This window comes from Oryctolagus cuniculus, unplaced genomic scaffold (assembly GCF_964237555.1).
Source record: "Oryctolagus cuniculus unplaced genomic scaffold, mOryCun1.1 SCAFFOLD_45, whole genome shotgun sequence".
NCBI classification, from domain to species: Eukaryota; Metazoa; Chordata; class Mammalia; order Lagomorpha; family Leporidae; genus Oryctolagus; species Oryctolagus cuniculus.
The window spans coordinates 353,585-374,662 of NW_027208356.1; the positions used below are offsets into that span (position 1 = coordinate 353,585).

The following is a 21,078-nucleotide window of genomic DNA, read 5'->3' on the forward strand; positions in this document are numbered from 1 at the left end:
ACTGTGGAAAAACCTTTGCTGAGAAGTCAAACCTCAGAAAGTATCAGAGCCTTCACACCATGGAGAAAGCTTATAAATGAAATGACTGTGGAAAAGCCTTTGGTCCCATCCTTGCATACCAAGGATAAATCCCACTTGGTCTGGGTGGATGATCTTTCTGATGCATTGTTGGATTCAATTGGCCAGAATTCTGTTGCAGATCTTTGCATGTATGTTCATCAGGGAAGTTGGTCTATAATTACTTTCTTTGTTGCACTTTTTTCAGGTTTAGGAATGAAGGTGATGCTGGCTTCATAGAAAGAATTTGGGAGAATCACCTCTCTCTCAATTGTTTTGAATAACTTGAGAAGAATTGCAGTTAGTGCTTTAAATGTCTGTTAGAATTCAGCAGTGAAGCCATCCAGTCCTGGGGTTTTCTTGGCGGCGAGGATCTTTATTACTGATATCATTTCCATCCGGTTATGTGTGTGTTTACGTTTTCTATATCTTTGTTGCTCAATTTAGGTAGGTTTTATGGATGGAAGGATGGTGGAAAGCCTCTTTGCTGTACTTCATAACTCATAAGATATCAGAGAATCCACACAAGGAATTTTCTACATGACCTTTTTGTGCAAGTTATATCTCATGAAATATTAGAGAATTCACCAAGGGGAGAAATGCATGAATGTAATACATGTGAATAAGCCTTTGTGGTGCAAATCAGACCTCATCAAACATAAAAGAATTCTCATGGGGAGCAATTTTATGAATGTAATGACTCAGAGCCTTTTACCATAATTCAGCCCTCATTGTACATCATCAAATTCATATAGGGAAAAACTCCTTTGAAAGTAAAATCCCTTTAATTAGAAGCCATACCTCATAAGACAACAGGGAATTCACGTGGGAGAGAAACCTTATGGGTGTAATGAGTGTTGGAAAGCTCTGCCCAAATCTCTCCTTATATCAGAATGCACAACATATATATCTAATGAATGAAATAAATGTGAGAAAGTCATTTCACATAGGTAATGCCTCATAATCCATCATGGAATTTGAACAAGGGAGAGACCTTAACAATATAATGAATGTGGAAGAGCTTTTCTCCAAAATTCATGTAAGTATTGTGACAAAACCTTTTGCTGGAAATCACATCCTATCCAACAGAGACTCATGTAAAGGAGAAAGCTTATAAATATTATTAGTGTGAAAAGGTTGTTTGTCAGAAGTCAATGGTACATCAGAGAATTGACACAGGTGGTTTCTTAGGAGTATACCGATTGTGTAAAAACATTTTCTTTATTTCAGGCTTGTATAGATACAGAATTCACAAAAGGTGATAGTCTTTGCATGCTGTAAATATGATAAAACCTTTAGCCAGAAATTAGACATCAACAGACTTCAGAGAATTCATAAGGAACAAAAGTCTATGCAATGAATTTGGAAAAAGTATTTCTGCTATAAATCAGTCTTCAATTCCCATGAATAGACTCACAAATGAGAAAACATGCATGCATACAAAAGTTTTGTACCATAAATTATCTCTAGATGGTAAACTAATATATCACACAAAAGAAATATCATGAGTATAATGGAATTGGGAATCGCTTTGCTATAAGGCAGAGTTCCAGAAAGCTTAGCAAGATTACAGAAAAGTCTCTGAAAATGTAACATGTCTGAAAGATTTGTTGGCATCACAAACTGGAGGATAGCTCAAGTGCATGTGTTTTTGTGACCTGGCATCCAAATTGATATCTCTTTTTCTTTGATGAATTCCTTGTTTATTTATTTAGCAGATTTAGAGACAAAGGATTCCTGCCCATTGATTTACTACTATATGCCCACAATTGCCATGGTAAGGTCTATGGCAAAAACTGAGTGCTGGGGGCTGTGAATCTGATTCATCACTGATAACATTGAAGACATTGGTTCCTGGTTCTTATGCTGCTATGCATGGAAATGTTTCTCTAATTTCATTTTCAAATAGTTCATTGTTAATATAAAGAAATGCTTCTAATTTTTAAAATTTCATTGAAATAATTTGTGATTAATGTGTCCTAGTCATGCATTATTACAGGGTGTAGTGCAATATTTGCACACATTTATGCAGTAAAAAGTGATCAAGCTAAGCAACTACAGTTTTATTAATTTTTAAAGAGTTATTTATTTGAAAGACAGAGTTACAGAGAGAAGTAGCAGCAGAGAGAGAGAGAGGTCTTCCTCTGCCGGTTCACTCCCCAGGTGGCCCAATGGCCGGAGCTCTGCCAATCTGATGCCAGGAACCAGGAGCTTCTTCCAGATCTCCCACTTGGGTGCAGGGACCCAAGGACTTGGGCCATCTTCTACTGCTTTCCCAGGCCATAGCAGAGAGTTGGATCAGAAGAGGAGCAGCCAGGACTAGAACTGGTACCCACAGGGGATGCTGGTGCTTCAGGCCAGGGTGTTAGCCCACTGTGCCATAATGCTGGCCCCCAAGCAACTACAGTTTCTAATTCTTCTCCATGATTTGAGACTACCAGTTCCTCTCTTTCAGTTCTTTACACAGAACCTAATATGGTTGAATGTAGTCATCTCATTATATTATGGGGCACCAGAAGTTCTTTCTGCCTCTTTGTATTTTGTTACCTATTATCCAATCCCCCTCTATCCCTAGCTGCTTCCCTTCTCAGCCTCTAGTAATCACAGTTCTGTGTTCAGATCCATTATTTTCTCTCACTTCCACATGTGACAAGGACCAGGTGACATTTGTGTTCCTGCTTCTGTCTTATTTCAATTAATTTAATAATATTTTGTTCTTTTTTTGTATCTAAAAGAGGTTGCCCTGTCCATTGTTTTTCACTGATGGACAGCTAGATTGGTTTCACATCCTGGCTGCAGTGAACTGTGTTATAGTGGCTGTGTTATGGGAAAATTGCTGTATCTTTGATATGCTCTTCTCCTTTCCTTCTAATAAAAGTTCCTTATTCTATATAGCCAAGAGCAAGATAACTCTCACATGGTAGGTCAATTTTTATCTTATTTTAAATTTTTGTTATTTATTTGAAAGAGTTACAATAGAGATAGGGACACAGAGAGGTCCTCCATTAGCTGGTTCGCTCTACAGATGACTACAAAGGCCAGAGTTATGCCATTCTGAAACCTGGAGACAGGAGCTTCCTCTGGGTCTCCCACATGGGTGCATGGGCCCAAGGACTTGGGCCATCTTCTACTGCTATCCCAGGAGATAGCAGAGAGCTGGATTGGAAGAAGAGCAGCTGGAACTAGAACTGGCACCCAAATGGGATGCTGGCCCCTCAGGCGCTGCACAACAGCACCGGCCCAATTTTTATCCTTTTTAAGGAATGGCCATACTGTTCTGCATAACATCTGTACTAACTTGTGTTTTCATCCACCATATATGATGGTTTTCTTTTCCCATGTGCTCTCTAGCATTTGTTATTTTTTATCAGTTTGGCATCAAGATGATATAGTATTGTTCATGTTTTTGTGTATTTTGAAATCAGTTAATTTGTTTATTAAATCTTTGTTTATTTGAAAAGTGGATTTAGAGAGAGGAGGAAAGACAGAGATAGCTTTCATCTGCTGGCTCACACCCCAGAGAGTTTCAAAGTTGAGCCTGGGGCATGCTGAAGTCAGGAGCATCATCCAAGTCTCCCATATCAGTGGCAAGGACCCAAGTCCTTCGTCCATCTTCTGCTGATTTCCCAGGTGTTTAGCAGTGAGCTAAATTGGAAGTGGAGATTCCTAAGCTCAAAGTGGAACTCACATGATATGCTGGCCTCACAGATTGCAGCTTACCCCACTTAGCCACAATGCCAGCCCCTCTATCAATTTAATTCCTCAAAAATAGGTCAGTAATGTTGGCATCTATCTCATTTTGTTTTTTCTCTGTTATTATTCAACTTATTGATGTCTTATTTTTGTTCACATTATTCCTCTCAATTGCTCTACCTGAGGTGAGTAGGGCTGCTGTGTTGCTTGAATGCAGTGTATGCTTTAGATTACTCATTTACTGAGTGCATGTCATTCACATAGCACTTCACCGAAATTCTACTATGTCCCAAATCCTCTTCTAGGCACAGAATTCAGACCACTTTTCTCTTAGGCCTAGATCTTGCCTTTAACATACTATTTGGAATTTAGTAGCTCATGAAATCTGCAGACTGCATAAATGAATGAATATTTTGAGGGCTGTGTTTTTGTGGAGGAACTTCATAGGAGACCGAAGGAATAAAATAAATCTAAAGTATCCACAGTATACAGAATGTATACTATTTTACAAGCCACAGAGAAGAGGAAGAAGAAGGAAAGTAGTGAGACTAGAAAGTTTGTGGCAAGACTAACAGGCACTGGTCAAGAACTTAATAAGCCCATTAGGAAAGCAGTAAGGTTTCTTTGTCTCCCCGTAGACTCTGCTCTCCAGAGGTGAACAGGGTCCTCTAAACCCACTTGCTGCACACACAAACACCTGAGTGTTGTATTCTCCCACAGGTGTTGGAGACTGATATGGTGTTCTGATTTATATTTACATAATGGCTAGTGACATCGGGCATATTCACATGTTTTGACCATTTACATTTCTTCTGAGAAATGTCTATTCAGATCCTTGCCTGTATTTTTTGGAGTTTTTCCAATTCATGTAAATGTTCTGGAAATCTGTAAACATTCAGAGTTTTAATTTTTCCTGCCATCTGTTCATTGTATCTACACTCTGATGTTTACTTTGTTGTGAAGAAGTATCTTAGTTGGATATACTCAAATGTCTCTGTTTTTATTTTTGTGACTATTGCTATTGGAATCTTACCCAAAAGCTATTGTGTGTTGACAATATTTAGAGTTTCCCTATGTTTACTTGGGTTTGGGTCTTATGATTAGATTTTTCATTCACTGTGAGTTCACTTTCACATAGTGTAAGTGATGTTGGAGTCTATTTTCAGGCTTCTACATTTGGATCATCAAGTTCCTCTGCACCACTTGTGAAAGAGATTCTTCTTTCTCCAGTTCATTTTAGTTCCTTTGTTAAATATGAGTTGCTGGTAGAAATTTGGGTTTATTTCTATGCTACCTAGTTTTTTCCATTGAACTATGTGTCTGTTATTATATCAGTGCTAACACTTCTTCTTTTTGTGTTTTTTTTTTTTTTGCAGTTTATTTATTTATTTGAAAGGCAGAGTCACAGAGAGGTAGAGGCAGAGAGAGAGAGAGGTCTTCCATCCACTGGTTTACTCCCCAAATGGCCACAATGGCCGGAGCTCTGTTGATCTGAATCCAAGTGTCAGGAGCTTCTTCCAGGTCTCTATGCAGGTGCAGGGGCCCAAAGACTTTGGCCATTTTCTACTTTTTTCTCAGGCTATACCAGAGAGGGGTATACGAAGTGGAGCAGCTGGGAAACATACTGGCACCCATATGAGATACCGGCACTGCAGACGGTGACTTTACCTGCTTTGTCATAGTGCTGACCCCTGTAATATGTCTTAAAATATGGTGTGATGTCTCCAGCTTTTTTTTGCTTTATAATATTTCTTTAGATGTTAAGCATCTCTCATGTTTCTATATGAATTTTAGCATCATTTTTTCTAGCTCTGAGAACATCGTTGGTATGTTGATTGGGATTGCATTGAATTTGCAAATTGCTTTTGGTAGTATGGACATTTTGATATTATTCTTCCCATTCACAAACATAAGTTTTCTGTGAGACTGTTAAAAAGCCTTGACAAAAATTGGACTTTATTACACAAAAATTCATCACTTTTTGGGATCATTTAAATCCATAATTTTGCACTAATATTTGATAAATAATTAAAGACTTTGAGCATTTTAGTAGGAGAAATTAAAATATTTATTTTATCAATTTATTCAAATATTGTTTAGATGTGATATTCAAATATTGTTTAGAGCCATTGTCTGTATTCCCTCTAAATTACGATCTTTCTGCTTTTTGCCTGTTAAACTTGTCCCTTGATTCAACAACCCTTTTTAATGTAATGTAAATGGAAAATGTCATTTCATAAGCTAAAAAAAAATGACAAAGAAGGAAAAAGAAGGGAGGGAGGTTGAATATATAATTATGTTCTCTTAATTTTTTCTATGAACCGTACTGAATCTTTTAAAAGCTAATGAAAATTAAAACTCTAAATTGGACCATTATGACCAATATTTAAAACAAGTGATTAAAAACTGTAGATGTCTTCAATTTTGATTATCATTCTTATTTAGAATATCTGAAAGAAATCCGGCTTCTCACTTAAAATATACCAGTGTTTTAGAATTCAGTATTAAATGACTTTGTTTAAAAGTGTTATTTAATCTATTGCTTTAAGTGGTAATACTATGGCCATTGTAAAACAAAATCCTTATCATTTTCCATAAAACAGAAAGGGCCTTTAAAACATCATCACTAAAAATATTAAGAGACCTAAAATATAACATTCTTAAAACCCAAGTGATACCATTCAAAATTTTCAAATATGCAGGGATAGTTCATGTCAAGTAACTAAATAATTGTGAAGTGTATATATGGAATAGCTTCTATAAATTCTTTTGGCAAGGGCTGGCACTGTGGCATAGTGGGTGAGGCTGCCACCTGCAGTGCTGGTATTCCATAGGGGCATCAGTTCAAGACCTGGCTGCTCCACTTCCTATCCAGCTCTCTGCTATGGCCTGGGAAAGCATTATAAAATGGTGCAAGTCCTTGGGCCCCTGCACCTGCATAGGAGACCAGGAAGAGGCTCCTGGCTCCTGCCTTCCAGTTGGCACAGCTCCAGCCATGGAGGCCAACTGTGGAGTGAACCAGTGAATGGAAGACCACTCTCTCTGCCTCTCCTTCTCTGTCTGTGTAATTCTGACTTTCAAATAATATAAATAAATCTTTAAAAAATTCTTTTGGCAAATAGATGAAGCTACTTGTTGTACATTTCAAATAAATAGCAAACATACTAGAAAAATATATTGAATAAAATTTAAGCAACTCATAGCTATACACAGAAATTTCTCACCATAACAACATAGCAACCACTAAATTTCCAAACTTAATTTTCCACAACTTAGAATCTTTAACTCCAGAAGGAGTATGAAATTGACAGAACAGTGGCCTATGTATCAGGATACCTAATGCTAATACAGAATTATCCCTGCTACAACTTACCTGTGTGACCTTGAACAATTCACTTTACTTCTCTGGGCCTTGGCATTTAGCATCCTCATGTGATAAAGGAGGCTTGGATAAGATCAGTTGTACTCTATCTTGAGACTTCAACGATCTCTCAGTTTCGAACAGGCACCTTAGGGGAAAGTAAACCTTTAGATCAAAGCTTACATTTTTAAATATAAATATATTTTAAACTGTTTCTACAACTAGTACAAAACAACACATTCAAATGTGTACCATGCCACTTTTCAATATTTGGGAATAATTAATGCATCATTTTAGAGCATTGTCTTGAGGCCAGTGCTGTGGTGTAGCCAGTAAAGCCACTGCATGCAGTGGGGGCATCCCATATGGAGGCTGGTTCAAGTCCCAGCTGCTCCACTTTCCATCCAGCTGTCTGCTATAGCCTGGGAGAGCAGTAGGAAGTTGGCCCAAGTCCTTGGGCCCCTGAATCTGCATGGGAGACCCTGAAGAGGTCCTGGCTCCTGGCTTCAGATTGGCATATCTCTGACCTTTTAGGCCATCTGGGGAGTGAACCAGCAGATGGAGGACCTCTCTCTCTCTTTTCCTCTTGTTCACTATCTGTGTAACTCTGACTTCCAAATAAATAAATAAATCCTTTAAAAAATCAAAAGAATATTGTCTGGCACACAGTGAACCACTAAGTACAAGATATTATTAGTAATATTAGATTGAAATGTTGAAATAAACTAGGCAATAAGCCTTAAGATGCAAATTAATACCAAGAAATATAATCTCAAATTTCTGTGTTCAACAAGGTAGTCTCTTTTTCACTACTAACTTTATACTGAATAAGATATTTTGATATTTTGTTAAAAGTAAATTTATCGGAGGCCAGCGCCATGGCTTACTTGGTTAATTCTCTGCCTGTAGTGTGGGTATCCCTTATGGGCAAAGGGTTCTAGTCGTGGTTGCTCCTCTTTCAGTCCAGCTTTCTGCTATGGCCCGGGAAGGCAGTGGAGGATGGCCCAAGTGCTTGGGCCCTGCACCCAGATGGGAGACCAGGAGTAAGCACCTGACTCCTGGCTTTGGATGGGCACAGCTCCAACTGTGGCAGCCATTTGGGGAGTGAACCAACGGAAGGAAGACCTTTCTGTCTTTCTGTCTATAACTCTACCTGTCAAATAAAAAAAATTATTAGTTTTTCATAAAAACTGCAGTATTGAAAAGGTTCTAAAATCCCTCTAATTCTAAATGTCTGTGACTGCTAACTCATTAGCACATATTGCATTCTTTACATCTGGGTAATCATGATAATTCACTTTTAAATGATTAACAGATCTGCTGTTATATATAAATACATGCTTTTCCAAAAATCATACAATAAGCAGGCTACATAATTTACTTCAAGTAAAATTGCCATATCCAGTCCTACAATTGTAAATAAGACAGTTTCAATTGTTCAGCATTATCAATTATAAATTCCAATAGCGTAGCAATAGTCATAAAAATAAAGGATCCGATGCTGTGGTGTAGCAAGTAAAGCTGTGGCTTGCAGTGCTGACATCCCACATGGGTGCCAGTTCAAGTCCTGGCTACTCAAATTACTATCCATCTTTTTAGGCAAGTAAGACTTACTATCCAGCAGTAGAGGATGGCCCAGGCCCTTGGGCTCCTGCACCTGCATAGGAGACCCAAAAGATGCTGCTAGCTCCTGGCTATGGATCGGCACAGCTCCAGCCATTGTGGCCAAATGGGGAGTGAACTAGCGGTTGGAAGACTGCTCTCTCTCTCTCTCTCTCTCCTTCTCTGTGTGTGTAACACTGAATTTCAAGTAAAATAAATGAATCTTTTTTTAAAAAGGACGAAATAAAAAGGAAGATGAATATTATAAAATTGTTTAACTTTTATTTAATAAATATAAATTTCCAAAGTACAGCTTTTGGATTACAGTGGGTTCCCCTACCCCATAACTTCCCTCCCACCCATAACCCTCCTATTTCCTGCTCCCTCTCATATCCCAGAATATTACAAAATTGTATAAAAGACATTTGTACAGTAAACAAATATACTGATTTCTAATGTAATATTTGAATACTTGAAGCAGCAAGGCTAAGTACTTCTTAGCCAAAATAACATGTTTTGTCCAGTGTAAAACCCATTTACCATCCCAATACACAAAGGGATTTGGGGCAATAAGGAAAAAAAGAAGTCCACACATGCAGAAATTTTAAGCAAAACAAAATAGAGAATGTATTTAGTTTCATGAAAATCACACGAGAATTAATAGTATTCCACTCATTTCCAATAAATATTTTTAAGTTTAATGAATGAATGAATTTTCAGTTACATAGCAGAAAGCTTCTACCCTCTCCCATAAAACTGAAAAAGAAACTTTTTAAAAGTAAAAACTGATGAAAGAATTCTGCAATACATGTTAATGTTAAGTAGCGCAGCAGAGTTTATTTAGAAATACAAACACACACACAGAAAATAAATACATTAAAATCTTACTGAATAGGTCAGTAATAGTTCAGGATCCAATATAGTGTGCAAAAGATTCTGGATTTCCCAGTCACTTTGTATAGGAAATGATGTGCTTTGCTATGTAGCATGTACCTGTAGATTCCTGAACACCTCCACTTTGCTTCTTACCCTGAGTCCTAGCAAATACAGGAACACAGCTGTTGAATCATTCATTTTCTGGATTTGGGAATATCAAAGAATTAATCAGTATAGAAAATTGTACAGCAGAGACCAAATATCCAAGGAAGTTCAGGAAAATGAATTGAACAAGTCAAACTACTATGAATGTATACTGAATGCTCTGTTTTAATATGTCTTACTTACCTAAAAAGACATGAGGGCTATTGCTCTCTCTCTCTTAATACAACTAAGGAGAAGATATCACCAATGCTCAAGAAAAATGAATAGACAGCAGAGCTAATACAAAATCCCAAAAATCTAAAATAGAAAAACTGGATATGCACTCTTTACACATACAATGAAGTGACAATGAAGTAGAACAAATCTAAAATTAGAAAAACTTCTTTTTTTAAAGATTTATTTATTTATTTGAAAGTCAGAGTTACACAGAGAGGCAGAGAAGAGAGAGGGGTCTTCCATTCACTGGTTTACTGCCCAGTTGGCTGCAATGGCCAGAGTTGCTCCGATCCAAAGCCAGGAGCAAGGAGCTTCTTCCAGGTCTCCCACATGGGTGCAGGGGCCAAGGACTTGGGCCATCTTCTACTGCTTTCCCAGGCTATAGCAGAGATCTGGATCCATATGAGATGCCAGCACTGCAAGTGGTGGCTCTACCCACTACGCCACACCGCTGGCCCCAAAAATTCTTGTCAAATTAAGAACATTTAACCTTTGTTTTAGAGTGCATTATTAAAATATCTAAACTGGGGGAATACATAATTTCTTTCTTTAGAAATCAGAAGAGAAAAAGAACACTTCAAGGCTACTGTGACACCACACAGAAGGAATGGAGAATCATGACCTCAATTAGCCTAGGGACAGAATAAAAGGGAGGGAAACAGGAACAACAGAATTAAGATGAATAAGCTTTGACAGCTGAGAGAATCTGAATGTAAAGAAAAGGCATCCAGTTAACTGAACCAATAGAGATAAGTCTGAGAGGAAAAAACATTGTTAAGACATATTAATGGGGCCAGAGCTGTGGCTTAGTAAAGTCAAAAAAAATCAAAAATTTGTCGTTAAATTATATAATTAAAAAAGATAAAAAAAGATATTCAATCTTAAGTCTCTATAGCATAAGATATACATCAATTTTCCCAGGTTCTATTTGCATTTATTAACAAAGTTACATGGGTATAATCACTACAGTGACTCCAATAAGTCTTTTTATAAAAATTATTTTTTATTTTGACAGGCAGAATGGATAGTGAGAGAGACAGAGAGAAAGATCTTCCTTTTTTTCTGTTGGATTACCCCCCAGTGGCTGCTGCAGCCAGTTTGCTGGACTTGAAGAGGAGCAACTGGGACAGAATCTGGCACTCCCAGCAGGACTAGAACTCGGTGTGCCTGTGCTGCAGGTGGAGGATTAGCCTATTGAGCCATGGCACCAGCCTCCAATAACTCTTAACCTGAGATGCAACTAAACTTAACAAGGATACTCAATAGGAATTTTAGAAGAATTCCAAAATATGTATCAGAATAAAAATAAATACTTTTCTTGGTACATCTCTTTTTAACTATACTATTGTCCAAATTTCCAATTGTCAGAATTACAAAAAAAATCCCAGAAGCAGCAGAGTTGGTCCAACATGATGAGGAATACAATTAAGTTTTTCAGTTACAACTTACCTAGAGAAAATGAGAATTCTCAGATCCCAGATTAAAATAACCAAGAAGGCCCAATAAAAGAAAACTCAATGTCTTCATACACTAACATTTATTACCTCAGATGTGTTTAACAAAAAGGTGATTATTCCAGCTATATCCCATTAGGTAACCCAATTTTAGCTGCTAAATCCAATTAAAAAAAAAGCACCTCATGATATATTACTAAAATCATATTGCTATATACCATCCACAATGTCCACTGAACCTTATACCTAATGTTAACAGATCTGATGAAAATCAATAGATAAATGATGTGTCTTAACCAAGTGTGGCAAATGCGTTTTGTTCAAAGTTTTTCCAAAAATCCTGAGTCTCAGTTTGCCTTCACCTTGAAAAGAAACTTTTGAGGTTTACAAATCAGTCTAGCTTCTTTGGGCCTCACTCCAATGCAAGGGGCTAAAATCCATCAAAATAAACTCTAGGCACTGTCCTTGTGCTCCCAGTGACTTTTTCACTCTAGGGGCTCACAAACCTTCTAAATTCTTTAGATCACCTGTGATGTCCATTAGTTCTCAAAGACTACGATGCAAGTAATTTCCCCTCTTGGAACCTTGTTATTAACTGTGCTGTATGAGAAATGAAGTCTCCTACACACCTTGTGCTTACGATTCTCCAAACCATGTTGTCTGCTAGGACTTTGGCCATGAATATAGGACAGCAATACCTGAACATGATTACTGAGATCTCCTTAATAAAGGATAGACTGGGGCCAGCACTGTGGTGCAGTGGTGTAATCCTTTACCTGCAATGCTGGCACCCCATATGAGCACCAGTTCTAGTCCCCATTTCTCCTTTTCCCATCCAGCTCTCTGCAATAGCCTGGGAAAGCAGTAGAAGCTGTTCCAAGTGCTTTGGTCCCTGCCAAAATATGGGAGACCTGGAAACTGCTAGCTCAGATTGGCCCAGCTGCAGACATTGCAGTCATTGGCGGAGTAAATGAGCATATGGAAGACCTTTCTCTCTGTCTCTTCCTCTCACTGTCTGTAAGTAAACCTGTCAAATACATAAATAAATTCTTTATATATATATTTACATTTATTTATATATATTTATGTATATAAATATATTCACATATAAAATATATTATAATTTAGCATATAATATCTTATATGTGTTAATTAAAAATAGATAATATTATATAATTTATTATAAGTATTATATATAATATATATTTTTTAATAACTACTTTAACAAAATTTCTCAGAACCCATCTAATCCAAACCTAGGACAATTGGGAGCTGTTGTACTTGGCCCACCCATAATTGAAATGGATTCTAAATCCTTCAACTGCAAGGAGAGTATCATAGACATTAATGCTCCAAACGGATCCAGTTCCCTGCTAATGTGTCTGGAAAAGCAGCACAGGGTGACTCAAATATTGGGGCTCCTGCACCCTTGTGAGAGACCTGGAAGAAGCCCCTGGCTCCTGATATCAGTCTGGCCTAGCCACAGTCATTGCAGCCATTTGAGGAGTGAACAAACCAGGAGGAAGATCAATCTCTCCCACTCTCTCTTTCTAGTGCTGCCTTTCAAATTCATAAAAGGATCATTAAGAAAATAGATCACTTCAATAAATTTGCCATTGCTCAGTCATGATGACTTTTACTACCTTCAGTTCTTTTTCAAAAGATTTATTTATTGGAAAGGCAGATAGAGGAGCTGGTGGTTGTGGTGCAGTGGACAAAGCTGCTATCTGTTACATTGCCATCCTCTCCGTGCACCAGTTCAAGTACCAGCTATTCCATTTCTGATCCAGCTCCTTACCAATGGACTGAAAAAGCAGGGAAAGATGGCCCAAGTGCCTGGGATGCTGCCACGCACATTGCAGGAAAAGCTCCTGGCTTCAACCTGGCCACACTCTGGCTATTAAAGTCATCTCAAAAATGAATTAGGTGGTGGAAGATTTCTGTCACTCCCTCTCTCTGTAACTCTTTCAAATAAGTAATTAAATATTTTAATATGATTAACAAAAAGGCAGAGAGACACATAGATAAAAAAGAAGGAAAGAGAAGCAGAGAGATCTCCCATCTTCTGGTTCACTTTCTATATGGCTACAACTGTGCAAGACCAGGTTTCAAATCCCCATTGAGGTTACAGTTCTCCAAATTAGATGACAGGAAGGAAACAATTTGAGCTATTATCCGTTGCTTCCTAGGGGTATTAACATGAAATTGGTTTGGAAGTGGAGTACCCAAAACTCAGATTAGCACTGCAATATAGGATGTGGGCATCTGTTGTGACTGCTAACAAATTGGAAATCCTAGAGGAAAAATCAACAGATTCCTGGACATACACAATATACCAAAATTGAGTCATGAAGACACATAGAAAAGCTAAACAAACCAAAAACCAAGACAGAGATTGGATGAGTAATAAAGACCCTCCCAACAAGCAAAAGTCCAGGATCAGACAGCCTCACTATTGAATTCTACAGGACTTTTAAAGAACTAATCATTCTCAAATTATTCAACACAATTGAAAGAGAGACAATCCTCTCAAACTCCTTCTATTAATCCTGCATCACCCTAATTCTTCAACTAGAAAAAGATACAGTTGAGAGAGAGTACTATAGAAAAATATCCCTGATGGGGGCCAGTGCCATAGCACACTGGGTTGATCCTCCACCCGTGGAGACAGCATCCCCTATGGGTGCCAGTTCTGGTCCCGGTTGCTGCTATTCCAGTCCAGCTTTCTGCTCTGGACTGGGAGGGCAGTGGAGGATGGCCCAAGTGCCTGGGTCCCTGCACCCGCATGGGTGACCAGGGAGATGCTCCTAACTCTGGCTTCCGATTGAACCAGCACCACCTGTTGTGCCATATGGAGCATAAACAAGCAGATAAAATACTTCTGTCTCTCTGCCTCTGCCTCTCCCTATAATTAACTACACCTTTCAAATAAATAATTCTTTTGAAAAAGTCAACAAACAATAAAGGCTGGTGGAGAGGGAGAGAAAAAGGTACCCTAACCCACTGTTGGTGGGAATGAAGCTAGTACAGCCATTATGGAAGGCAGTATCAAAGTTCCTCAGAAATCTGAAAACAAATATACCATATGATCCTGCCATCTGACTCCTAGGAATTTATCCACATGAAATGAAATAGAATATGCATAGGCATGAGTTATCTGTACCCTCATGTTTATTACAGCTCAATTCATAATAGCTAACATGGAATCAACCCAGAAGTCCATCAACTGGTGACTGGAAAAAGAATATGAGCTATATATACAGTGTAAAATACTATTCAGCCATAATTGTGAATGAAATCCTATCTTTTGTAACTAAATGGATGAACTGGAAACAAGTATGCTTCATGAAAGAAGCCAGCCCCCAAAAGACAAATACCATATGTTTTCTCTGACTGGTGGTAATTAATATATAGACAACGAAAAGTAGCATATGAGTTAAATTGATATTTTGAGATTTGAGTATTGTTCATAGCACTTTTCTGAACTCTTTGATAGAGTAAACAACATATACTCATTGATATTTCTGCTACTACTTGCTGAATTCTTTATTTTGTAGAGGGTTAAAGCTTGTGATTCTAAAATAAAATCAAAGCATGCAGCTGTCAAAATTAAAAGAAAATAAAACGAGAAGGAGGGAGTTGGAAATATGAGACCAAGGGAAGATAGGGTAGGATGTTATCAGTTTGCTCTTCAATCTGTATATATAAATTACATGAAGTTTGTTCACTTAATATGCATTTAAAAATATAAACTTAACACTGGAAAAAAAAGACCTGAGATCAGTGTTTTCTGGATCACCATTAAAAAAATTTAGTCTTCATTTATGTCTGACCATATTTAATTTCTTATTTATTTATTTTATAAGAAAATTAACATCACCATTCCTAACAAGTCCATCCTGCTTCATCCATATCTATCAGTTCCCACTATGCTAATAATTTCTCATGAACTTAAATCCATATCATCTTAAAGTGATGTAATGTGGGGCAGGCGCTGTGGCATACCAGATAAAGTTGCTTCCTGCAATGCTGGCAAGCCATGTGGGTGCCAGTTCAAGACGTGGCTGCTCCACTTCTGAACCAGCTCTCTGCTATGGCCTTGGAAAGCAGTAGAAGGTGGCCCAAGTCCTTGGGGCCTTGCACACATGAGAGATCCGGAAGTAGCTCCTGGCTTCGGATTGACACAGACCAGCCATTGCGGCCAACTGGGAGTAAACCAGCAGATGGAAGACCTCTATGTTTCTGTCTGTCTGTCTCTCTCTCTACCTCTCCCCTATTTGTGCAACTCTTTCAAATAAATAAATCTTTAAGAAAAAAGCCAGAATCATGTCATTATTTATGTGTTTTAGAGGCTTTGCAGATGTTGATTACATGTGCCATGAAAACCCATCAAAATGCAAATCCTATAAGAGGCAACTCCATGTGCACTAAACTGGTAAAATCCAGTGCATGTGTTGAGAAAAACACACTAGCAATACATTTCAAAAAGCTGTGAAATATTATAAGTGGCTGTCAAAAGCTAAAAATCTGACAATGACTCATTATGTCATTTATTTATACATAATGCTGAGAAAATCAGAAGTATTTGTTAAAAATTCTGCTAAAATGCACTAGATTTATAATTTTTAAATGCATCATTCCTAGATGTAATGCAGTCCTGTGCTACTTTAGAGTATCAGAAATTTAAAATGCTGGACTTGTGCTGTGTTGGAGCAGGTTAACTCCCTGGCCTGAAGCACCAGCATCCCATATGGGGGCCGGTTCAATACTCAGCTGCTCCACTTCTGATCCTGCTCTCTGCTATGGACTGGGAAAGTAGTAGAAGGTGGCCCAAGTCCTTGGGCCCCTGTACCCATCTGGGAGACCTGGAACTAGCTCCTGGCTCCTGGCATCGGATCAGCACAGCTCTGGCAGTTGCAATCAATTAGGGAGTGAACATCAGATGGAAGACCTCTCTCTTTCTCTCTGGCTCTTCTCTCTGTCTGCAACTCAACTTGTAAATAAATAAATAAATCTTTAAAACAATTAAGAAATTTAAAAAGGGAAAGGTTTTTAAAAATGTATTTATTTATTGTGAGGCAGAATTACAGATATAGAGAGGAAGAGAAGGAGAGGTCTTCTATCGACTGGTTCCCCCCTAAATGGCCAGAATGGCTGGAGCTGGGCCGATCTGAAGCCAGGTGCCAGAAGCCAGGAGCCAGCAGCTTCCTCCAGGTCTCTCACATGGGTGCAGGGGCCCAAGAACTCAGGGCATATTGCACTGCTTTCCTAGGCCATTAGTAAAGAGCTGGATTGGAAGTGCAGGAGCAGGGACTCAAACTGGTGCCCATGTGGGATGCTGGTGCTGCAGGTGGATGCTTAATCTACTATTCCACAAAGTGGGCCCAGGGAATGGTTTTAGGAAGACATCTTTCATGTAGACTAGGCTGCAATATTGCAAGGTAAGGTTTAGCTTTTATTCCCACACATCAGTATTCATCTTTTAGCAACTATAAATACTGAATATCATACATATAGACATAAATATAGGTAATTGCAGATTTTTTTGTCATTCTTTCTAATTCTCTTTTTAATGTCTGCTAATAGGCCATCTTATGGATTATTATATTGATGTTACCCATACACAACCATCAGGCATTTCCACTGTTGAATGTGTTTATGTGTACAGGTAGTTTTGTTTGTGTGTACATGAATGCACATTTGATGGAGATAGCACTGACAGTAATACTGTGAGAATTCCTAACGCTGATTTCAAACTTTCTGTCCTCCGCAGAGATGGCTGTCATTGAAGTAGACCACAGGGCCCCTTTTGCTGTTGTGAACTGAAATGTGCCTCCCTAAAACTCAAACACTGAAGTGCTAATCACCAACATGACTTTACCTGAGGAAAGTAGTTTTAAGCAGATCAAATGATAGATGTGTCTGTCACATCGGAGAAAGGCTTCTGGAAAACTCGAGCCTATTAGCACCTTGATCTGATATTTTCTACCTCTACAACTCTGAGAAGTAAAATTCTATGATGTAAATCATATTCTCTGTGGTATTTTCTTAGCAAATTAATATATCCTCATTTCTGCTAGCATTTTCTGCTGTCATCTAGAAGGTCCTCGTGATTAGCAGAGAAATATAGAAACTAATAACTATGATTTTTGATTACCAATTATCTACTAACACAAAAAAGATATCCCAGAAGCAACCTACTACCATCCTCCAGGACCCAGAAAAAAAAAAAAAAAAGGAACGAGTCAAGATGCAGGGCAGTAGAAAAAAGTGAATAATGAAAGATCACAGCAGAAGTAAATAAGGAAGGGTTTGATGCTGTGGTGTAGTGGGTTAAAGCCTTGACCTGCTGTGCATGCATCCCATATGTTGCTGCTAGGAGACCAGGTGCTCCACTTCCAATCCAGCTCCCTACTAATGCACCTGGGAAATTGGTGGAAGATGGACTGTGTTCTACAGTTCTGGCACCCACATGAGAGACTTGGAAGAAGCATCTGGCCTTTCAAATAAATAAATAAATCTTAAAAAAAATAGAAGCAGTGTTAGCACTATTGGAAAACAGACAAATAGTTCAATGGAAAAGAATAGGCAGCTGAAATTTACCGACTTTTCTACAGGCAACTCCTATTTAACAAAGGAAAGAAAACAAACAGGAGAAAGAAGAACCCCTTTAGCATATGGTTTAAAGGAAAGTGATTATCCATATGTAGAAGCCTGAAAATATACCCAACACCTCATACACTATGTAAAAGCAACTCATGGTGAATTAAAAGTCTAAATATAAAACCAAAAACTAAGTAAACATATGAGAAACTATAAAACATAAGCATAGACAACAGTTTTGGGTAAGATTCCAAAAGCACAAGTAACAAAAATAAAATATAGAAATTTGAGCATATCAAATTAAGATACATCTTCACAACAAAGTATTCAACAGAATGAACATACAATGGACAGAATGGCAGGAAACATTGAAAACTCTGACTATGACAAAAGATTGATAGCCAGAACATACATATATAGAACTGGAAAAACTCCAAACAAGAAGTAAAATGTACACTTAAGAAATGGGCAATGATCAGAATAGATGTTTCTCAGAAGATGAAATCTCAATGGTCAAGACATATATGAACATGCCCAATATCACTAGCCATTAGGGAAATGTAAATCAAAACCAATAGCAGACTCCATCTGTGGGAGAAGACAATGCTTGGGTTTTCATTTGTGCAACAAGTGGGTTTAGAGGACCCTGTTCACCATAAGAGGGCAGAGTCTACATGGAAGTAAGGAAACCTTAATGTTTTCCTAATGGGCTTGTTAAATTCTTGACCAGTGCCTATTACCTTTGCCGCAAACTTTCCAGTCTCACTACTTTCCTGCTTCTTCCTCTTCTCTGTGGCTTGCAAAAACAGTGTACCTTCTATATACGGAGGATACTTTTGTTTTGTTTTATTCCTCCTATCTCATGATGTTCCTCTAAGAAATCACAACCCTCCAAGTATTCATTCATTTATGCAGTCTGCAGTTTTCATGGGCTACTACATGGCAAAGTACTAGGTTAAAGGAAAGGTATAGGTCAGGAACTGAGCAAAGTTCACAATGATGAAGCCATTGGGGAAATGAACCTGATGGAAGACCTCTCTCTCTCTCTCTCTCTCTCTCTCTCTCTGCCTCTCCTTCTCTCTCTGTGTAACTCTGATTTTCAAATAAATAAATAAATCTTTAAAAACTAACTAAATAAATATACTAATAACCTGGTGGCAACACCTTTCTATCAGAACATGTGAAGCACTCAAACACAGTTTGTCCCAGAAAGTCAGCCATAGTTTTCAAGGGCACGTCTTCTACTCCATTTGTGGACACCTCTGTGTGGCGTAAGGGACACTTATTTCTTCCCCTCTTCTTTCTTACCACTCTCACAGTTATAACTTCTATCGATGCTTCCACAGACCAGTCTCTATGAAATTGTAGAACTAATATCCTCCCATGTCAAAAATGTCATGCGTTTAAACACAGAACCAAAATAAAACAAGTAACTGGCTTTCTTAATTACACAGTGTGGAAAGTAAGATTCTCAGTGGATCACTGGGTAACTGTAAAGTACTGCGCAGAGAAAAACTGTAACTTATCTGTATTTATGATGCTGTAATTCTCCACTTTATGCATACTCAGATTAAAAGAGCTCCCGTTAGTGTGCAGCACTGTTGCATAGTGAGTAAAGCTACTGCCTTCAGTGTCAGCATCTTATATGGGTGCTGGTTGGGATCCTGGCTGCTGCACTTCCCATCCAGCTCTCTGCTGTGGCCTGGGAAAACAGTAGAAGATGGCCCAAATCCCTCATCTCCTGCACCCACCTATGAGACCTGGACAAAGCTCCTGGCTTCTGGTTGTGGATCCAAACAGCTCCAGCCATCTATCTCTGTTTCTGCCACTCGGTAACTCTGCCTTTCAATTAAATAAATAATTATTTAAAAAAAACAGCTTCATCCCAGAAGAAGTTCCTGGCTACAGGCTTCAGACTGGCACAGCTCCAGCTGTTGCTGCCAATTGGGGAGTGAACCATCGGACGGAAGACGTCTCTCTCTCTCTCTCTCTCTGTCTCTCTCCTCTCTCTGTGTAACTCTTTCAAATGAATAAATAAATCTTTAAAAATGTAGCTCCAGTTATTGACAACACAGTAGACTTGCATTAATTTTAGTTCCCTTCTCACTTTGCAAAGGGATCAGTGGCAGGTCAAAACAGTTGACAGCCTTGCTAACAGGAGAAGAGATAGCTGAAGACAGAAAATGAAAAGCAGCCAAATACATCATCAAAGAAAGAGAAGTGGACCCCATCCAACACAAACCTTTAAAAGTGGATGCTCACAATTAACGAGTGAAACAGCTGCCTACTGAAATCTTGTCTAGGGAGGGAAGATATCCTAAGTTCTGCTTCTGTAAACTCCAGTCATAAATCTGTCCTAATAAAGCTGTCCCTGGCATCTCTTTTACAAACACACTGGACCCACTGACCATTGGAAATTGTGGTCCTAAGTCATGTAGGCTGCCATTTAAACCCACCAATGCTGTAACAGCTAAGAAACTTGAATTTGATGCTGAGTTCTCAGGAAATCATTCCAGCTGTGCCTAGGGCCATTAATAGAAACTCCTTGGATCCTCCCCTGTCTCTGTGCCTGTTTGAAAGAAGGGAGTTTTCCCACCCCAGGTTTCTGGAACAGCTTCAAATTCCACATTGGAAAAATCTGATAACTAATACTTGAGAGGGATCAATGCATAAAGCAGCTATTCACGCTTCACACTGCTCCCCACCAGGAAGATGAGGTGCAGGATGAGAGCAGTGGGGCAGATCCTAGTCAGATCCTTCTTCCCACCCCTCTGCTGCCCCAGGCTCCCTGCTGAAGACCATCCAGCCCCACCCTGCAGGAACCAGCCCAGGAAACATCAAGAGACCAGGCCAGACTGCATTCTGAAAACACCCACAGTTGGAACCCAGCTTATTTAACTGTAGAGAGTGGGAGTCTTTCTGCCTTTCTTCCCTGCATATGCAAGTTCCCAGAACGCTGCCCTCTCTCTCCTGTAACCACTAAATAAAGCACATTAGGGACAGTTTGGATGAGGTTCTGCAGGAGAGAGTCCAGCCTGAGAAGCAGAGGTG

At 38.7% G+C, this 21,078-nt stretch overlaps 1 long non-coding RNA gene across 1 annotated transcript in view; it reads right to left on the minus strand.

Moving 5' to 3' along the window:
• The window catches only part of LOC138848330 (uncharacterized), a 47,323-nt gene that overhangs the window by 16,420 nt on the left and 9,825 nt on the right, over positions 1 to 21,078 (minus strand). Inside the window, exon 2 of the long non-coding RNA XR_011386117.1 lies at positions 7,124 to 7,259. This is a non-coding gene — a long non-coding RNA (uncharacterized lncRNA). The remainder of the gene's footprint in view (positions 1 to 7,123; positions 7,260 to 21,078) is intronic.